We start from the raw sequence: 13,736 nt of genomic DNA, 5'->3' as shown, positions 1-13,736 counted from the left end.
AGAATGAACTTTTGTAAGAGAATGTGCTCTCATTTCCTAAAGCCCATGGAAGATTCTAGATATCTCTTTCAGAATCATCAAAAACTTCTCATATCTCCTCAGCCTTTACATTTCTTTCAAGCATTTGGTTTAAAAATGGGTAATTCATTACTTAAATACTGTTGCCCAATATTTTTAGAATGTTTAACATTAAAAAAAATGTTTTAATGTTTATTTATTATTTGGAGAGAGAGAAACAGAGTGAGAGCGAGGAAAGGGGCAGAGACAGAGGGAGACACAGAATCGGAACCAGGCTCCAGGTTCTGAGCTATCAGCACAGAGCCTGGGGCAGGGCTCAAACTCACAGACTGCAAGATCATGACCTGAGTCAAAGTCAGACGCTCAACCGACTGAGCCACCCGGGTGTACCTAATGTTTAAACTTTTTGACTATTCTTTATTTCATTAGGTTAGTAACATTTCTTTAAAAGTAACTTCCAATTATAATATTATGCTGAAAAAATCAATCTTCGCTTCCAAAGACGGATAGGTCCAAACGAATCTTTGCTTCCCCCAAATGACATACCCACGAAGTGCTTTAAGTACCGTGATCGTGCGAGATGAGACCTCACGTGAAAAGTGTTGCAGTAACCAGGATTTTTTTTTTTTTTTTTTTGGCAAGCTTGGTGAAGAAAAGATTCTTTAGACATGATCAGTTCAGTTTTGTGGCTTTTGGGGGACAGATTTCATGAGTACATGTGAAGATTTGGAAGAGTTACGTAGACAGCTATTATATATTCTAAAAGTTCAAAGTTACTGAAATAGGAAGAAAAAGTGCGATGCCCACTAGGGAGTCTTTTTAGGTTCAACTCAACATTCAGACTCAGAAGACAGCCATGGGTGGGAGTCTACTCAGTGGGTATGAGAAGGAACGTCAGAAGCCAGTGGGCAGTGACAGGCATTCCTCTGGTTTGAATGGGGGGCGGGGGTGGGTAGGCCTTACAGCATTCAACATACATGTCCAGGGAACTTCTCCTCAGATGCCAGCTCAAGTGCAAGGAGACTCACACAGGGCAAGTGTGGGACCTGCCCAGGCATTAAAGCTTCATGCTCCATAGGGCCCATAACTTCATGGGCTTAGACGCCATGAACCCAGCGACCAACTCCATGAACCCAGTGACCAGAACCCCCTGGTTTAGGAAAGCCCAAAGTGTGGCGTCCTTCCCCATCAAGTACTTATAATTTATTTATAACTCCTCTCGATCTGATGCAAGTTACCAATTGGTGGTCCTTTTTATCATAAGCAATGTTGCTTGCAAACGTATTTGACATTTGACTCTTACCAGGTTACCAAGGGAACAGAGGTAGGAAGTTAACCTAAGAGAAAATTCTCTTGCAGAAAAGCAAAGGTTTTGTTAACCTTCTCCCCATGATACATAAACACAAATGAAAGGTAACAGAGGAGTGGACCATACGGCTTCTCAATATTATAAATCTAATAGATAAGTGGCTGAGTGAACTTCCAACAACATTAACCAGGAAATAGGCAAAACCCGGCCGCACCAAAGCCTCTGTGTGGCTAACAGCTGTCAAAAGGTCCTGTATCTTATTTAGTGACTATCTTATTCGCCACTACTTTTCTACTATCATAGATGTAGATACACAGGACATATGTGTTGAATGAGTGCATAAAGGAATAGGTTCAACTTAGAAGCACAAGGATTCATTCTTGGCTGAATGAATCAAAGCTGACAGAACAGGCCTTCTGACACCTGAGTGAGGAGGTGTGGCCCAATTTACTTAGAGATAAATGGCCCTTCAAAAGCCACTGCTGGGTGTCAACCTAGTTAGACAAAAATATGTTCATGCCCCTGAGGCATTAAAGAAGGGTTAAATAATTCTTTGAATATTTGTTTTAAGAAGACAGAGAGGCAGAGGGGTGCCTGGGTGGCTCAGTCGGTTAAACATCCAACTTCGGACCAGGATTTGTTTGTCAAAATAAATAAACATTAAAAAAATTAAAAACAAGAAGGCAGAGAGGTGTCAACATTTTAAAAGATAACTAAGATAATTGTAAATTAAAAGACAGTTGAAAGAGCATTCATTTTCTTGAAAATCTTGCATTTGGGAATTTTTATTCCCTTGTTAATTCCAAAATTTTTCTCTAGTTTGTTCATATCAAGTTAAACTCCTTTCTTTGTATAAATGTAGAAATATTATGTCTCATATAATGGGATAAATCTTCTATACTGAGTGCCCCCTCTTTGGTTAACACAATACATATTTTATTTGAAATTTCATGTTTTGGTTTTAACATGACTCACTAGCTCTTGTACCTGGTAGACTGATGGTCGGTGATCATGGTTCAAGATCCATTCCAAAGCCAGAAGGTGTTGTTAAGAGTGTTTGCCAGGGGCGCCTGGGTGGCCCAGTCGGTTGAGCGGCCGACTTCGGCTCAGGTCATGATCTCGCGGTCCGTGAGTTCGAGCCCTGCGTCGGGCTCTGTGCTGACAGCTCAGAGCCTGGAGCCCATTTCAGATTCTATGTCTCCCTCTCTCTCTGCCCCTCCCCTGTTCATGTTCTGTCTCTCTCTGTCTCAAAAATAAATAAACGTTAAAAAAAAAAACAACTGGTAGTGTATAGATGTCTAAAGTATCCTTTTTTTTCCTTATGGAGTAAAGAACTTAGGAATTTTTCAGCACATCTAGATGCAAACAAACATGATTAGTTACGAGTTTATCGAATAAGCAGATTCAATCCCACTAAGGATGTTGGTATGATCACCCAACTCCAGTAGGGATTAATAGGCAACACAAATAAATCTTTGCTTTGTGAGGTAAATAGTATTTTTCTTCATTACAAAACTAATGTGTGTCTTTAAATCTGGTGTCGAAAAATTATCAGCCTAAAACACTGATTTACAGGGTCATTACTTTTAATCACCCCCCTTTTAAAAAGTGTCATATATTGTCTATTTAAAAATTAAATTCAGGTCGATTTGCATTAATGTTTTTGTAAATACATCATATTCACTGAATTCATTGGAATGGCTGTGACGTCCTCGTGTACTGAACTAAATAATGATAGGAAAAACTGCATACGTAGTGTGAATAGCTAGAAAAATCATCAGTGTGCTAACCATGTGCCGGGAATACGGTTGGCACCGTTGAAAGCCTCAGTAACCATTGGTGAACAGGAATGCTGTAGCATGGGGAGGAGTTCTAGATAGTCTATCCTCATAACACTTTATTTTTTACCACATTTGGTGCTTCAGCTCTGGGTGTCCCACGTTTCAGGCTGAATTTCATTTGCTTTCTCTCTCCCTCTGAAAGAAGCCACACAAATATCCACCCCAACGTACTCAGCAAGGACCGTCATCATATTTGGAGATATTTTTCTGGAGAAATGAAAGCAAAAAAATATATCATAATCCTTGAAGAGGAGTCAAAAAGAGGTCTTTGCAAAGATTGCTTTTTTAAGATTTATTTATTTTTGGGAGAGTGCAAGTGAGGGAAGGGCAGAGAGAGGGGGACAGAGGATCCGAAGCAGGCTGTGCCCTGACGGGATGACAGCACAGAGCCTGATATGGGGCTCCAACCCACAAACAGAGATATCATGACCTGAGCCGAAGTCGGATGCTCAACCGACTGAGCCACCCAGGCGCCGCACAAAGATTGCTTTTAAATTACCCGGTGTGAGTTGTCAGTGATTCATGCTGTGGATGTGTCGCTCAATGACAGGGATAAGTGTGGTCCGAGGAGCTTTGAAAAATCCCGACGCTCTGGCCACAATTTTCCGGTATATTACACTCACATAGTCTGTGGAAAGACTCGTGCACCCTTAGCATCTGGGACCAACAAATGGTGGCAAAAACTAGTCTGAAAACCATACTGATGAAAGCGGAACTTTTCAGGGGGGCAGGTCCCAGGCATTAGTAGTTTTAAATATGTCCCAGGTGGTTCCAACAGGCATCCTTGCTTTAGTTCCTTGAAGACAGACGAACTGTACCTCTAGCTCATGGCACACACAGGCACTTGATTGAATGTTAGGTTTTTGTCCTGTATCCTCTCTAGAGAAGAGAGGGCATCTGGGCCGAATCCATCTACAAATAAATACTCTGGAACTCATAGAGTTAGTTGCCTTGCATGAAGGTGTAGGTGTTCTTTCACTAAATGAAACGAGGAAATTGCTAAATATCCTTAATATTCTCCTGGCAATGTACTTAGTTTGTTTGTTTTTTTTTAAAATCTTTCACTTTCAAAACAAAATTCCCCATGAGTTGAACTAAAAGAATTCACCAAAAAGAAAAAAAATGAGGGAAGGGGGTGTTTGTTTGTTTCTGTTGAAAGAAATCATTTGTGCTCTATAAGGAATAGTTGCTAAATTTTGTCAGCGTCTGGAGTAACAATAGTCCAATAAATTGTCCCTGTGCTATGAAAGTACTAACTCTTATCATTTAAAAATATAAAGTTGCTTTCTGGCAAAAGAGGTAGCAATGATGGGGCATTTTGTTCAAAAATAACCAAATGCACATTAAAAAATAAATGTATTTGTGTTGAGAAAGTGAGAGAGCATGAGTGAGCTGGGGAGGGGCAGAGAGAGAAGGAGAGAGAGAATCCCAAGCAGGCCCCGTGCTGTCGGTGTGGAGCCCAACGCGGGGTTTGATCTCACAAATTGTGAGATCATGACCTGAGCGGAAATCAAAAGTCAGACACTTAAACGACTGAGCCACCCAGGTGCCCCCAAAATGTACATCTTATACTTACACAAAATTGTATGTCAATTATATTTTAATAACTCTGGGAAAAAATTTATCTACTCATTCTTGTTTCTTTCACCCGCTACCATTTTAGGATTATTAATCTTTCTTTTCCTGGAGACTTTGTTTTCAACTTTTATGTACATAAGCACCCCAAGTTTACAAAAGCCATCATTTAACATCACTGCCTTCTTTGCTATCAGGCCATCTTCTCTGGGCAGGCCACATTCATTCTGTGAGTTTGACAGTGTAGCTTTAGTTCTCCCCATTCTGGGGAGGCTAACATTATATTATAGATATAACATTATATTCAGGTACCAGAAAAAGTTTCTTAGCAAATGTGAAAGTCTTATTTCGGCTTTCATCATTTGAACCTCTTCCTCCCATTCAAGGCTGTTCTCGTGGACCAGACATACTTTCTTATCTGCTTTACTTGGTTATCTACTCATCTGTCAAGAAGATAAGAGGGGAAGTGATTAAATGAATTATAGTACATTCATCCCAATAACAGGACATAGCCAACCCAAATCATGCCTTAGAACAATATTTAGCGGCATAAGAAAAGTCTCTTAATGTATAAAAATGTATCTACTTCTGTACCAGCACACATTTACCAGAAGGAATAAAATTAAAAAGACTGCCAACAACATACGTTGACAGGTTGGGAAGCAAGTGGAATATAGAATGGGAATGTACATGATATAACTTTGGAAAAGTTCTGATTGTTTCTTACCCTGTGACCCAACAATTCCCTTCTAGGTATTTGATCCAAGAGACATAAAAACACGTGTTTACAAATATTCCTGGTAAAATGTATATACGTGTGTGTGTGTGTGTATACATATACATATACATATATATATACATATATATACATATACATGTATATGTATATATATATATATATATATATATATATAGTCTCTTTATGTATATAAAGTCTCTTTACTCATTTAGATGGAGTTTTTTAATATGTTTGTTAGCTTTCATCATGCTGGCATGAATTGCCTCTTCCTATCTTTTGTACCTCTTTATATACTAAGGCTGATAATTCTATGTTCTATATATTAAAAATATTGTCTCCCAATTTGTTATTTCATTTTAGTTTAAATATATTGCATATTTGGCACAGTATTTAAGAGTACAGACTATATATTCATTTAATTTGTTTTTTATTTTTATTGTTTTAGTTTTATTTTAAAGGGAGGGAAGGAGTGAATGCAAGCAGGGAAGATGGGCAGAGGGAAGGAGAGAGAGAGAGAGAGAGAGAGAGAGAGAGAGAGAGAATCTTAAGCAGGTTCCATGCTCAGCATGGAGCCCACTGCAGGGCCCAGTCCCATGACCCTGGGATCATGACCTGTGCCGAAATCAAGAGTCTGACGCTCAACTGACTGAACCACCCAGGTGTCCCCAGACTGTATATTTAGAATGCCTGGGTGAGAATCTGGAATCCAGCTCTTAGGGAGTATATAGCTTTGAGAGAATTACTGAATTGCTCTGTGCCTCAGTTCACTCACCCATAAAAGGGAGGTAATAATAGTATTTACTTCACATGGTTCTTAGAATTAAATGAGAGGACACATGGAAAGTGCTTGGTCCGATCTCCAGAAAGTCATGAGTACTCAATAATTATGAGAAATATATTGTCAGGGTGGCTGGGTGGCTCTGTCTGACTCTTGATTTTGGCCCAGGTCCTGATCTCACCGTTTGTGAGTTCCAGCCTCGCATTGGCCTCCGTGCTGACAGCAGAGAGCCTGCTTGGGATTCTCTCTCCCTCTCCCTGCCCCTCCCCGGCTCATGATCTCTCTCTCTCAAAACAAATAAAGAAAACTTAAAAAAGGGGAAAAAAAAGAAAAACAGTGTCATTCTGCTGTATTTGTGTTACTGATTAGTTGGGAGGGTGCAAAATGGGCCATAAAATTCACCTTCTGACTTCCTTGGGCGCACACCGGCACAACTCAGATTTTCAAAATGTATAAACTTACACAAGTGCATATATTTGTGTATATATATAGAAATTTATTATACCTTTTGCTGATATAAAGTGTGTATAGTATGTGATTTATCAAATATTGTAAATTCCATGTAGTCAGTCGCTTCTCATAAAATACTTTTGTTGCTTTTTTGCTATATTATTGTATCACCTATAATATTCTGCTCTATCGATATGCAACATTTTGGTTACCCATTCATTAGCTTACAAATATTTGGATTGTTTTTACCTTTGTAGCTGTCATGAATAATGCTGTATGAACATTTGCATACAGGTTTTTGTGGAGATTTATGTTTTCATTTCTCCTGGGTATACTCCTAAGAGTGAGATGACTGGGCCATGTGGTAACTCCACGTTTCACATTTTGAGGAACTGTAAAACTATTTTTCAAAGCGACCGCACCAATTTACAACACCCCTAGCAATATGTGAGGGGTCTAATTTTTCCATATCTTCACCAACTTTGTTATTGTCTGTGTTGTTGATTATAGCCATCCTAGTTGATGTTGAAGGGTTATCTCATTAAAAAAAATTTTTTTTAATGTTTATGTTTAATTTTGAGACACAGAGAGACAGAGCATGAGCGGGGGAGAGGCAGAAAGAGAGGGAGACACAGAATCCGAAGCAGGCTCCAGGCTCCAAGCTGTCAGCACAGAGCCTGACGTGGGGCTCGAACTCGTCAACTGTGAGATCATGACCTGAGCTGAAGTCGGATGCTTAACCGACTGAGCCACCCAGGCGCCCCAGGGTTATCTCATTTTTAATGGAAGAATAATTAACATACAACGTTATATGAGTTTCAGGTGTACAATATAATAATTCAACAATTCTATACACTTCCTAGTGATCACCAGGATAAGTGTCCTCTTAACCCCTTTTATCTATTTCACCTGTACCCCACCCTCCTCCTCTCTGGCAACCATCAGTTTGTTCTCTGTATTTAAGAGCCTCATTTTTTATTTGCCTCTTTTTCCCTTTGTTCATTTGTTTTGTTTGTTAAATTCCACACGTGAGTGAAATCATATGATATTTATCTTTCACTGACTGACTTATTTCACCTAGCACTAAACGCGAATTCAAAAATATACGTGCACACCTATGTTTATTATAGCATTATTTACAATAGCCAAGATATGGAAGCGACTCAAGTGTCCATCCATTCATTATTTTTTTCCATTATTTTTCCATTATTTTTTTTTAAGTTTGTTTATTTTGAGGGAGAAAGAGAGAGAGCATGCATCAGCAAGCACACAAGTGGGGGAGGGGCAGAAAGAGAGGGAGAGAAAGAATCTCAAGCAGGCTCTGCCCTGACAGTGCAGAGCCCTATGCGAGGCTCGAACCCATGAACCATGAGATCATGACCTGAGCCAAAATCAAGAGTTGGACGCTTAACCAACTGAGCCACCCAGGCACCTCTAGTAACAGCTTTATTGAGATATAATTCATATATCATAAAATTCACTCTTCAAAATGTAAAATTTAGTGATTTTTAGTATATTCAGGAAGTCATTCATTGCTACCTTATTCCTGAATAAGAAATTTCTCCAAAGAAACTCTGTATATATTAGCAACCAGTCTCCATTTATCCTTTCTCCAGTCCCTGGCAACCAATGATTTACTTTCTGTCTCTCTCTATTTGCCTATTCTGGACACTTTATGTAAATGGCATAATACCATGCATGCTTTTTGTGTTTAGTGTTTACTAAGTAGCTTATGTTTTCAAGGTTCATACATATGGTAGCATGTATCAGTACTCCATTCCTTTTTATGACTGAGTAATATTTCATTGTACGGATATACCACATTTCTTTATCCATTCATCGCTTGATGGAAATTCATCAGTTGCGTTGTTTCCACTTTTTGGATATTATGAATAATGCTGCTATGAACTTTTGTATACAAGTTTTTGTGTGGATGATGTTTTCATTTCTCTTGGCTATAGATCTAGGAATAAAAATATGGTAACTCTGTATTTTTAATAAAATGTCAAACTGTCTTCCAAAGTGGTGGCACCTCATAATCCCACCAACAATTTATGAGGGTTCCAATTTCTCCACATCCTCACAAACACTTATCTGTCTATTTGAATATAGCCATCCTAGTGGGTGCAAAGTTGTTTTTCGCTGTGGCTTTGATTTGCATTTCTCTAACGCAAATATTTTTATGTGCATATTGATCATTTGTACGTCTTCTTTAAAAACATGTCTACTCAGACCTTTTGCCAATTATTTATCTTTTTATTGTTAAGTTGTAAAGACTTCTTTATATATTCTGGATACAAGTCCCTTATCAGCCATACGGTTTGCAAAAATTTCCTGTTACTGTATGAGTTGTATTTTCACTTTCTCCCTGTACTTTGAAGTACAAAGTACAAATTTTGAACAAGTCACATTTATTTAACTTCTATTGTTGCTTGGATTTTGGAGTCACAGCTAATAAATCATTGCCTAATCCAAGGTCATGAATATTTATATCACTTCTTCTAAGAATTACATGGTTTTATCTTTTATGTTTAGGTATTTGATTCATTTTAAGTTAATTTTTGTGTATGATGGGAGGTAGGGGTCCAGCTCTATTCTTTTACTTATGGCTGTCCAGTTGTGCCAGTACCATATGTTGAAAAGACTATCATTTCCTCATTGAATTGTCTTGGAATATCTGTTGAAAATCAACTGAACATAATTTTAAGGGTTTACTTCTCGATTCTGTTCCATTGATCTCTATGTCTAGTTCTATGCTAGCATCACACTGTCTTAATTAGTGTAGCTTTGTAGTAAGTTTAAAAAAAATTTTTTTTAACATTTTTTTTCAATATATGAAATTTATTGTCAAATTGGTTTCCATACAACACCCAGTGCTCATCCCAAAAGGTGCCCTCCTCAATACCCATCACCCACTCTCCCCTCCCTCCCACCCCCCATCAACCCTCAGTTTGTTCTCAGTTTTCAAGAGTCTCTTATGCTTTGGCTCTCTCCCACTCTAACCTCTTTTTTTTTTTCCTTCCACTCCTCCATGGGTTCCTGTTAAGTTTCTCAGGATCCACATAAGAGTGAAAACATATGGTATCTGTCTTTCTCTGTATGGCTTATTTCACTTAGCATCACACTCTCCAGTTCCATCCACGTTGCTACAAAGGGCCATATTTCGTTCTTTCTCATTGCCATGTAGTACTCCACTGTGTATATAAACCACAATTTCTTTATCCATTCATCAGTTGATGGACATTTAGGCTCTTTCCATAATTTGGCTATTGTTGAGAGTGCTGCTCTAAACATTGGGGTACAAGTGCCCCTATGCATCAGTACTCCTGTATCCCTTGGGTAAATTCCTAGCAGTGCGATTGCTGGGTCATAGGGTAGGCCTATTTTTAATTTTCTGAGGAACCTCCACACTGCTTTCCAGAGTGGCTGCACCAATTTGCATTCCCACCAACAGTGCAAGAGGGTTCCCGTTTCTCCACATCCTCGCCAGCATCTATGGTCTCCTGATTTGTTCATTTCGGCCACTCTGACTGGCGTGAGGTAATATCTGAGTGTGGTTTTGATTTGTATTTCCCTGATAAGGAGCGACGTTGACCTTTTCATGTGCCTTTAACATTTATTTTTGAGCGACAGAGTAAGACAGAGCACGAGCAGGGGAGGAACAGAGAGAGGGAGACACAGAATCCGAAGCAGGCTCCAGGCTCTGAGCTGTCAGCACAGAGCCCAATGTGGGGCTTGAACTCATGGACAGCGAGACCATGACCTGAGCTGAAGTTGGATGCTTAACTGACTGAGCCACCCAAGTGCCCCAGTAAGTTTTGGTATTGGGAAGTGTGATTCATTACAACTTTATTATTTTGCAAGATTGTTTTGGCTTTCTGGATCCCTTGCATTTCCATATAAATTTTAGAATTAGCTCACCAATACATGTAAAAAAGGCAACTGGGATTCTAATAGGAATATCATTGAATCTGTAGATCAATTTGGAGGGTATTGGCATCTTAACAATAGTATGTCTTCCAATCCATGAACTTGGAATGTCTTTCCATTTATTTAAAGTCTTTTAACATCTCTTTCAAACATGTTTTATAATTTTCAGGGTATGTTTTGCCCTCCTCTTGTTAAATTTATTCCTGAATTTATTGTATATTTTATTATTTTTGATGCTACTTTAAGTGGAATTGTTTAATAATTTAATTCAGGGTTAGTCATTACAAGTGTATAGAAACACAACTATTTTTTTGTGTGTTAATCTTGTATTTTGATCCCATAACCTTGCTTAATTTCTCAGCTCTAATAATCTGTGCATGTGTACATATATTCTTTATGGTTTTCCATATATACAAGGTCATGTTATCTGAGATTGAAGATAGGTTTACTTCTTCCTTTCCAATCTGAATACCTTTGTTTCATATTCTTGCCTAACTGTCCTGTTGAACAGAACTTGAATCAGAGCAGTGATGCAGACATCCTTGTCTTGGTCTTGATCTTTGGGTAAAAGCATTCAATCTTTGACTCTTAAATGAAATGTTAGCTATAGGTTTTTCATAGATGCTGCTTATTAGGTTTTAGAAGAAATTGTGGTTTATATACACAATGGAGTACTACGTGGCAATGAGAAAGAATGAAATATGGCCCTTTGTAGCAACGTGGATGGAACTGGAGAGTGTGATGCTAAGTGAAATAAGCCATACAGAGAAAGACAGATACCATATGTTTTCACTCTTACGTGGATCCTGAGAAACTTAACAGAAACCCATGGGGGAGGGGAAGGTAAAAAAAAAAAGAGGTTAGAGTGGGAGAGAGCCAAAGCATAAGAGACTCTTGAAAACTGAGAACAAACTGAGGGTTGATGGGGGGTGGGAGGGAGGGGAGGGTAGGTGATGGGCATTGAAGAGGGCATCTTTTGGGATGAGCATTGGGTGTTGTATGGAAACCAATTTGACAATAAATTTCATACATTAAAATAAAATAAAATAAAATAAAGAAAAATATTATAATAAATGACTCTAGGTGTCATGGAAAAAAAAAAAAGAAGTTCCCTGCTATTCGTAGTTCCTTGGGTGTTTTTATGGTGAAAGGATGTTAGATTTTGTCAACACTTCTGCTGTGTCAGTTGAGATGATTATGGGGGAATTTGTCCTTGCTAGTATTTTACTGAGAATTTTTGTATTTAGATTCATAAGGGCTGTTGATCCTTGGTTTTATTTTTCTTGTGGTGTCTTTGTCTTGTTTTGGTGTCAAGGTAATCGGGGGTCATAAAGTGAGTCGGCAGGTGTTCAGTTCTCTTTTATTTTTTGGAGGAGTTTTTGAAAGATGGGCATTAAGTACTCTTTAAATATTTAATAGAACTCAGGGCACCTGGGTGGCTCAGTCCGTTCAGCATCTGATTCTTGAATTTGGCTCAGGTCATGATTCCAGGGTCATGGGATCCAGCCCCACATCAGGCTCTGCACTGACTGTGAAGCCTGCTTAAGATTCTATTTCTTTCTCTCTCTCTAAAAAGAAAAAAAATATGTATTTAACAGGACTTACCAGTGAAGCCATTTGGGCCCAGGATTTTCCTTGAGGGAAGTTTTTTAGGTTACTAATTCAATATGTTATTTCAGTCTATTCAGTTATCTTATTTCCTCTTGAGTTGGTTTTGTTAGTTTATGTCTCTAGGAATTTGTCTATTTCGTCTAAGTTATCTAAATTGTTGACATGTGTTTGTTCATAGTATTTTCTTATTATCCTTTATCTTTCTGTCTGTAGTAACGTTTCTTCTTATTCCCAATTTTAGTACTTTGAGTCCCCTCTCCCTCTCTGTTTTTCTTGGTCAGTCCAGCTAAGGTTTTATTTTGTTGATCTTTTTAAAGAACCAACTTTTGATTTCATTAGTTTTTTTTTCTAATCTCTATTTCACTTATTTCTGCTACATTTTTTTTATCATTTCTGCTTGCTTTGAATTTAATGTGCTCTTATTTTTTTTTATAGTTTCTTAAGGTGAAAGATTATTCATTTAAGATCTTTCTTCTTTTTTTAAAATTTACTTATGTACAGCTATTTCTGTTAGGTCAATTTAGTTTATAGTGTTCTGGTGTGCCATGCCCTTTTAATCATAGGGGATTCCTTTAATGATTTTTAAACTGTATATATTTATATTAATATATATTAAATATACATTTAATGTTTGTTTATTTATTTTGAGACAGAGCACAAGCATGAGTGGGGGGGGAGGGGCAGATTGAGAGGGGGAGAGAGAGAATCCCAAGCAGGTTCTGTGCTCTCAGCACAGAGCCCTGATGCAGGGCTCCAACTCACTAACCATGAGATCAGGACCTGAGCTGAAATCAAGAGTCAGATGCTTAACTGACTGAGCCACCCAGGCGCCCCTGAGTTTTTTTCTTAAAGGTGTTTCTGGGACATACAATGTCCTAACCTAACAGATTTATGCTACTTTAATTCTAGTGAAATACACAAACTTTATTCCTAAATGGCTATATTATCTCTTCCATTTTTGTGCTATTATCATTATACATGTTAGATCTCTATATGTTATACACCCAAGAATACGTTGTTGTAATTATTATCTTATGAATTTTATGTTTTAAAGAACCTGGAAGAAGAAAGGAGAACAAGCATATGTTTAAAGAGTTTGCTACATCAGTCTTCTCATTTTTAGTTCTCTTCATTCCATCCTGTAGGTTTGAGTTACTATCTGTGTCATTTTCTCACCCACCTCCTTTGTGCTCTTATTGTCAAAAATATCACATATTTATGTCAGATAGGCCCAACAATACTATTATGTCCATATTGTTTATACATTTAGAATCTGTTAAGGGAAGAAATGTGCATTTATGCTGTCTTTTAAAAATTGCCTATTTTATGGGTGCCCGGGTGGCTCAATTGGTTAAGCGCAGGTCATGATCTCACCATTCATGAGTTCAAGTCTCACATTGGGTGAGCTTGTGCCCTGCTTCAGGTGAGCATAAGCCCTGCTTTGGGTGAAGTCATGAGCCCCACTTTGGGTGAACCCCGCTTCTC

At 38.2% G+C, this 13,736-nt stretch overlaps 1 long non-coding RNA gene across 1 annotated transcript in view; it reads left to right on the top strand.

Annotated features, from left to right (window-relative positions):
* Positions 1-13,736, top strand: part of LOC115506174 — a 72,000-nt gene that overhangs the window by 17,104 nt on the left and 41,160 nt on the right. The gene's annotated exons all lie outside the window — the stretch shown is intronic.

This window comes from Lynx canadensis, chromosome F2 (genome assembly GCF_007474595.2).
Source record: "Lynx canadensis isolate LIC74 chromosome F2, mLynCan4.pri.v2, whole genome shotgun sequence".
In the NCBI taxonomy this organism is placed as follows: Eukaryota; Metazoa; Chordata; class Mammalia; order Carnivora; family Felidae; genus Lynx; species Lynx canadensis.
The sequence above is the reverse complement of the archived record's forward strand: the minus strand, read 5'-3'. Positions and strand labels throughout refer to the sequence as shown.